The sequence below is a fragment of the Neopsephotus bourkii genome, unplaced genomic scaffold (assembly GCF_033783945.1).
Source record: "Neopsephotus bourkii isolate Nb327-2 ecotype Australia unplaced genomic scaffold, CSIRO-AGI_Nbou_v1 NB_1820, whole genome shotgun sequence".
Classification (NCBI taxonomy): Eukaryota; Metazoa; Chordata; class Aves; order Psittaciformes; family Psittacidae; genus Neopsephotus; species Neopsephotus bourkii.
The window spans coordinates 1,892,089-1,899,470 of NW_026902293.1; the positions used below are offsets into that span (position 1 = coordinate 1,892,089).

At 44.0% G+C, this 7,382-nt stretch overlaps 1 protein-coding gene across 4 annotated transcripts in view; it reads right to left on the minus strand.

Moving 5' to 3' along the window:
- The window catches only part of TMEM68 (transmembrane protein 68), a 39,591-nt gene extending 34,605 nt beyond the window's left edge, over positions 1-4,986 (minus strand). For 2 of the 4 annotated variants that reach the window (XM_061342973.1, XM_061342971.1), the window contains exon 1: positions 4,860-4,984. The gene's annotated coding sequence lies outside the window, so the exon portion shown is untranslated. Of the gene's footprint in view, positions 1-802; positions 916-4,859 lie in introns of those variants that run through there. The other 2 variants (XR_009723862.1, XM_061342972.1) reach the window with 2 other exon arrangements.
- Between the last annotated feature and the right edge of the window lie 2,396 nt (positions 4,987-7,382).

The following is a 7,382-nucleotide window of genomic DNA, read 5'->3' on the forward strand; positions in this document are numbered from 1 at the left end:
TAACCGCTCCACTCATTTTTCTTTTTTGAAGGCCTGCACAGAATACAGTGGTGGACTGGTATAAAGCACAGCTCCATCAAGAATTGAATGACAAGGAGTACAGCAAACAGCAAAAGCAAAAAGCAAACAGCAGCCACAAACAAGCACCAGACTCTTAACATGTGATGAGGCAAGCAAGCCTTGCTGATGAGTATCTGTAACAGCTATAAATTTGGTCTCACTGTCGTGGTTTAACATCAGTCAGCAACTAAGTACCACGCAACCACTAGTTCATACCTCATGCTCCTCACCTCAGTGGGAATGGGAGGATAACCAGAAAAAAAGCTAAAAATTGTGGGTTGAGGTAAGAATAGTTTAATAATCAAAATAAAATACGGTAATAAATTAATAATAAAAGGAAATAAAGAGAGAGAATAACAAAATCCAATGAAAAAACCCAAGTGATGCACGATACAACTGCTCACCACCAGAAAACAATGCCCAGCTCATCCCTAAGCAGCGATCAGCCTGTCCTGGCCAGCTCCCCCCAGTTTATATACTGGGCATGACATGCTGTGGTATGGAACACCCCTTTGGCTAGTTTGGGTCAGGTGTCTTGTCTTTGCTTCTTCTCAGCTTCTTGTGCCCCTCCTCAGTGGCAGAGCATGAAAGACTGAAAAGTTCTTGATCAGGGTAAGCACTATTTAGCAACAACTAAAACATCGGTGTGTTACCAATATTGTTCCCACACTAAAGTCAAAACACAGCACTTCACTAGGTACTAGGAAATTAACTCTATCCCAGATAAAATCAGGACACTCACACAAATCTGTCCTTATCTCAAATCCTTTGCACTCCTCACTGGTCACCAAAAAGGACTGTCATGGTTTAACCCCAGTAGGCAGCTGCGCACCACATAGCTGCTCTCTCTCTGCCCCCTGCAGTGGGATGGGGGAAGAGAACTGGAAGGGTAAAAGTGCAGTAATTCATGGGTTTCACAGGTAGAGCCAGAAGGAGAGTAAATTAAGAGCTCAGACAAAGCAAGCACTGTATTAAATGATGTTCAGCATGGGTAACAAGTAAAACCAATGTGATGGAGAACATTACAATTAATATAGAATTGTTTATAACCTGATGACTGATGCCTAACTAAGATATAGGAAGATCTGGAAATTGTCACTGAAAAGAGATTTCGTCAGTAATGTGAAAGAAATAGTCTGCATGATTCAGATCTTTAAGTGTTTAGAAAGTATTTAATGAGGACACAGCTGATGGTGTGGTGCTACTCTGTAATAAAGAAATTATTGTTTAAAGTTGCCAATAAGAGCAAGGTCTACAAATCCCAAATGTGTGTGAGGCAACCAGTGCTGACAGACCAGGAGAAGGTGATGATAAGGGCTTGCCTCAGGCTACTGAATCAGTAATACTGAGCAGTACTTGGAATTACTTGTTCAGCCTGTAACAGGGTGAAGGAAGCAAGTGGATTTTGCATTGTTATGGGGGCTTCAGACTGCGAACACATACCACAGTGGTATCAAAACTAGCTTAAAGTTGCAGATAAAATGTCCATGCCCATAGTAAATGTACCAGTAATGACTCCTGTATGGGTCATTTGGATATATTGATCACTGACAGCAACCTGGTGATCAAGAGATCGTATAATTTACCGACATTTTAAGATTAACAAATACAGATATTTTCTTGTACCTAACATTCTTTTAAAAACCACCTGAAGTTCCCTATGGCCTCTGATACTCATTTTTAGTAACTTGTGAAAGACTAGGGAAAATCCAGAGGACTGCAGGAGATTTAAGATTATTCCAAAATCCCCTAGCTGCAGACTCAGCAGCTAGATAAATCACTGCCAAGATTACGGAGAAGCTGGTATATGATGAAGGCAACTGATACCACTCATTATAGTTTTATGGGAAACAGACCTTGTACACAAATCCACCTCTAGTCTTTAAGGAAATTAGAGGTTTAATAGTTGTGCAGTGTCATGCGCATACAGTTTTACTAGGGGCTTTTCAAAGAGTCATTTTAAGCCACACATGAGCTTCAACTTGGAACTTGCCCTTCCACCAGCCCCTCACTGTGTGTTCTCATCCCCAGCCTGGTCTCCAAAAGGATCAGCTGGCTCCCTGAGAATAGGATAACTGTGAAAATGCTGTCACAAGCAAAACCACTCTTGGGAACAGCCCAACATTAAGCTGGTCTACAGGGATTATGAAAGTACACTACAAATACCACTTGACATTTTGATTAAAAAATAAGGCTCTTTAAAATGGAGCACATATGTAATGAATGACACCATCAACTGACATGACAAAGAAGTACCCATTGGTGATGGAATCCACCTCAAATGAGCATTGAGTCTCTGTCTTATATTGTTCAGAATTTTCTCCTAGTATTAATAGGATGTTTACAACAATCAGTGTAAGCAATGTAACATCCCACCAATTCCTCTTCCTTCATCCCAACTTTTACATAACAAAAAATTACTTAGTGGCTAGAAGACCACAATGTCTAAATTTGTTTGCTCATAGACTACAATATAAATAAATATAATAATTTATTTCTGATTTTAAGTTCAGTGTAGACACTGAAAGACAGAAAAGGAAAAAGCTTTAGAAAGAAATTAAAACACTTAAATGTGCAAATGTTCAGGGTTCTTTAAACCTACAAAACAGTACAGATTTGAATGAGACATATCAAAGTAGCTGGGTACACATGGAGTGAGTTCACCTTATGCCAGCTAGCTGGGTGGGATACAAGTTAATTCAACATCATTCCTGTTGAATCGAACGGGAAAGTCAGAGTGTAGAAAGGATAAATGATTGAGGAAAAACTAGAAGCAGCATGGCTTCTTCTGGGAGTTGGGTGCTCAACCAGCTTTCAGTTACTGCTCCCACAGTTCAATTGTACACTGCCTCCAACAGTTCATAAGGAAAGATTGAACTCTGATCACTGAAAACTGATTCTGGCTTTTGGAGCATATGATGTGAGCCCAATATGATAATGCATGGTCAGTACTGTACTGCCAGTGTAACATCAAAAGTCTACAACAGGACTGAACTTCTATTTTTGGCACATTCTACTGGCCATGTCTCACCAGGCCCTTGCTGAGACCAAAAACACAATTTTGAAGCATCCTTTCTATCAAACATCATATCGGAAATTTTTACATAACTATTTGAGTGCCTGTTGCAAGGCTGTTACTAAAGACCTGCTTGACTGTGTACTGGAAGATAATGTAAGAAAGTTACTGCAACATGTTTACTTTTAACTGCTCTGGTTTGCCCCAAGTCTCAAAATTGAAGTGAGAAATTTCTCTTCTGCTTTTATCAAATCTGAGCCAAGAGCAGCTCCCATGTTCTTCAGTACTGAGTAACCCATAAAAGGTGAGTATAAGGTGTTGCAACACACACTATACTTGTTTGCAACTTGTTTGTTGCAACAAACATTTTTTACATTGTCTGTATTTTTCTCATCTCATCTAGTAATGGACTTTAAACATTACTGTTCTGAATGACTTCATTGTTCTAGAGGACAACATCTGTGTTGACAGGGAAGATGTTTGTTTGGCCTCCACCTTTAAAGCATATCAAATTCCAGAGTAATAGCTATATCTATAATGTAAAATTACAGGTGATGTCAGGTGGAGACAGAACTAATGACTCCCTACTTAAAGGGGGGCTCCCCCTCCAACAAAAGCCTCCTATACAGTAATGTAGTGTAAGTCATTCAGATCCCGAGCCCTTGCTGAAGCATAATTTGTTGATAAGGATAATCTTACCAATACTATAATCCCAGTGAACGGAAGTGCAGCAACAGAGCTGTCACACGAGACCTACGGCATCAAAATTAACACCTTGTAGCTGTCCTTCAACCAAGGACGGTTAACACTTTGTCTTGCTGCCCACCAGTTTGTTGTTGGTATTAGGTTTAGCAGAGCATAGTGGGAAGATGAGTGTGAAGTAGCTGGAGGCTTCTGGGGAGATTTTGGAACACCTGCTTTCTTGTGGCAGGCTCCCACTTCCTCTGTCAAACTCAACTGCTCTGTTTCACAAGAGGAGTAATCTAACAATTACAGCGAGTAATCTGTTTACAATTCTGCACCTTCCAGGGGGAATGGCTTTAAACTGAAAAAGGGTAGAAGTTGTGACTGCCCCATCCCTGGCAGTGTTCAAGGCTTTGTTGCTTTGAGCAACCTGGTCTAGTGGAAGGAGTCTCTGCCCATGGCAGGGGGGTTGGAACTACATGATCTTTAAGGTCCTTCCCAAGCCAAACCTTTCTGTGATTCTATGATGCTGCCTTTCAGTGTAAACAGATTTCCCAGACTTTTTTTGGTGGTAGTTCCATGACAAATAACTCTCTCGTTGGTCTCACACTGCCACCACACACCTTATTTCCCTCCAGAAACCCACCAATCTCGTACACTGCTATATTTTCACTGCTATGTTTCTACAGTTTTTGTTACCTTCATGGGTGCTTGACACATCCACCCCAGAACTGAAATTTACACCCCCTTAAATAGGAAGTACCAGCAGTTACAGTGCCCAGTCCCCCAGTTTTCCACGGCTATTCCCCCTTTTGCACACACTGAAGGTACCTCACCCAAAGTACCGTTTCCCCATTTATTCTCTTACAACCGTAACAAATATGATGGCCTGAATTCCCACTCGGGTTGGATTCCCATGTGGAACTAAGGAACGATCCTTGGCACCAGCCCCCAGCTCAGTTGCCACAAACATGGCAGCTAAGAGCTGGAGGAGGGTGTATGAAGAGCAGGACCTGCGACCAGTGGGGATACCCATCACAGCCAAGCACAAGCAAAATACAGCAAGTGCCCAGCACCCACATTTATCCAGTTTCTTCACCTGGAAACGTCATTGGTGTTTCCCAACACTCTTACAGCAAAAGCTCGGGGGATTCCCTCAGTTTCTGGTGCTCAGCGGCCCGACAAAGGGTCCCTGTTGACGCACCCCGGCATTGCAGGCCGCGTACCCCGCGGGGAAGGACCCACCGCCGTCCCGCACCGGCCCCGCCTCGCCCTCCCGGCCCCGCTCACCTGCCCGCGGCGGCAGCGACCGTTCCAAGGACCCCGCGGACGGGCCCCGGCTTGGGTTAAACGCGGCACCGCCCCCGCGCCCGGGACCGGGCCCGACGATGCGGGGCGGGGCCCGGGAGCCCCAGGGGGTTCCGCGTCCCAACCTCTCGCTTTAGTTCTTCCCCGATATAAATCCCGGGGCGTGACGGGCGCTGGCGACCCTGCCCGGGCACCGCTGGTGGAGACGCCGCTCCCCGTGGCGAGGGAACGGGACGGGGGACGCGGGACGCGGGACGCGGGACGCGTGGGGCTCCTGTCTGCATTAGAGCCCTGGGGAGAGGGAAAAGATAATAAAAAGATGCAAAATTTTAAGTCTGTAATTTTTAGAATAATGGGCAAAACTTTTAGAAAGTTCAAAAATAACTGTACAGATACACAGTGTATAATGTGTATTGTGATGAATGTAAAGGTTCTGTGAGAAATGGAGGAAAAGGAACCTGATATAACAAACCATGTCTTGTGAATCAATATATATATATGCTATATATATGCATACACACATTCTCCCATACCAGAAAGGTGTCTAGCAGATGCAATTGCAGGACTCCTAGTAAGGATTTTTTAGTAGCTTCATGAAGTTAAGAATATCAGATAAATGAAGAAATGCAAATTTAGCACCTATATTTGGGAAAGTAAAAACTATTAGGAGTCTCCTGTATTCTGCACTGCAAAGTGTGTTCGATGCCAGTATGTGTTAAGAAAATAGTAGTTCATGATGTGTAGAAAAATTAACTCATGTTTCCTTTTCTAATTGTAAATCCCGACAGGCAATCCTGACAATGGGGTGAAGCTATGGAGGGGGTAAGTATAACCTTAGGATTTAGAATCATAGAATAGTTAGGCTTGGAAAGGACCTCAAGATCATCAAGTTCCAACCCCCCTGCCATGGGCAGGGACACCTCACACTAAACCATGCCACCCAAGGCCTCATCCAACCTGGCCTTGAACACCACCAGGGATGGAGCATTCACAACTTTCTTGGGCAACCTATTCCAGTGCCTCACCACCCTAACAGGAAAGAATTTCCTCCTTCTATCCAATCTAAACTTCCCCTGTTTTTTAACCCATTACCCCTTGTCCTATCACTACAGTCCCTAATGAAGAGTCCATCCCCAGCATCCCTATAGGCTCCCTTCAGATACTGGAAGGCTGCTATGAGGTCTCCACACAGCCTTCTCTTCTCCAGGCTGAACAGCCCTAACTTTCTCAGCCTATCTTCATATGGGAGGTGCTCCAGTCCCCTGATCATTCTTGTGGCCCTCCTCTGGACTTGTTACAACTGTTCCATGTCCTTTTTATGTTGAGGACACCAGAACTGCACACAATACTCCAGGTGAGGTCTCAGGAGAGCAGAATAAAGGGGCAGGATCACCTCCTTTGACCTGCTGGTCACGCTCCTTTTGATGCAGCCCAGGATACAGTTGGCTTTCTGGGCTGCAAGCGCACACTGCCAGCTCATGCTCATTTTCTCATGGACCATTTATCTGACAAGAATTCCTGGTAGGATAAGTGAGGAGTTGCAGCCAGTATTCTTTGAAGTACTGTATTTGCTTCTATTTGCTTCTTGATTATGCAAATCAATTTAGATTGAAACAAGAACAGAAAAGTGTCTGAAGTGTCACAGGGATCCTAGAATACCAGGTTGGAAGGGACCACAAGGATCACCTGGTAAAAGCAAAAGGGGCATGACCTAGCCTAGATGTCCCATCCTGCTGTCTAATTGAATCTTAAGTGACCCATGTTGTGGAGTCCACCACTTCCCTGGGGAGTTTATTCCAATGGCTGGTTATTCTCATTGTGAAATTTTATTCTGTAGGAGAATAAGACAGAGGCATGTGACTCTGGCATGGGAAGGGTCTAGAGCACAAGTCTCGTGAGAGAACTGGGGTTGTTTTGTCTGGAGAAGAGAAGGCTCAGTGGGGACCTTATCACACTCTACAAGTATCTGAAAGGAGGCTGTATTGAGGTGGGGGTCGGTCTTTTCTCCCAAGCAATAAGCGATAGGAAGTGGCCTCAAGTTGCACCGGGGGAAGCTTAGATTGGATATTAAGAAAAATTTCTTCACCAAAAGTGTTTTCAGGCATGGATCAGGCTGCCCAGGGCAGTGGTGGAGTCCCCATCCCTGGAGGTATTTAAAGATGTGTAGATACAGTACTTAGGGATGTGGTTTAGTGGACAACTTGGCAGTGTTAGGTTAATGTCTGGACTCAGTGATCTTACAGGTCTTTTTCAACCTAAACAATTCTATGGTTCTGTGCTTAATGTAAAGTGACCGTTTGGGTATGGAGGCTGA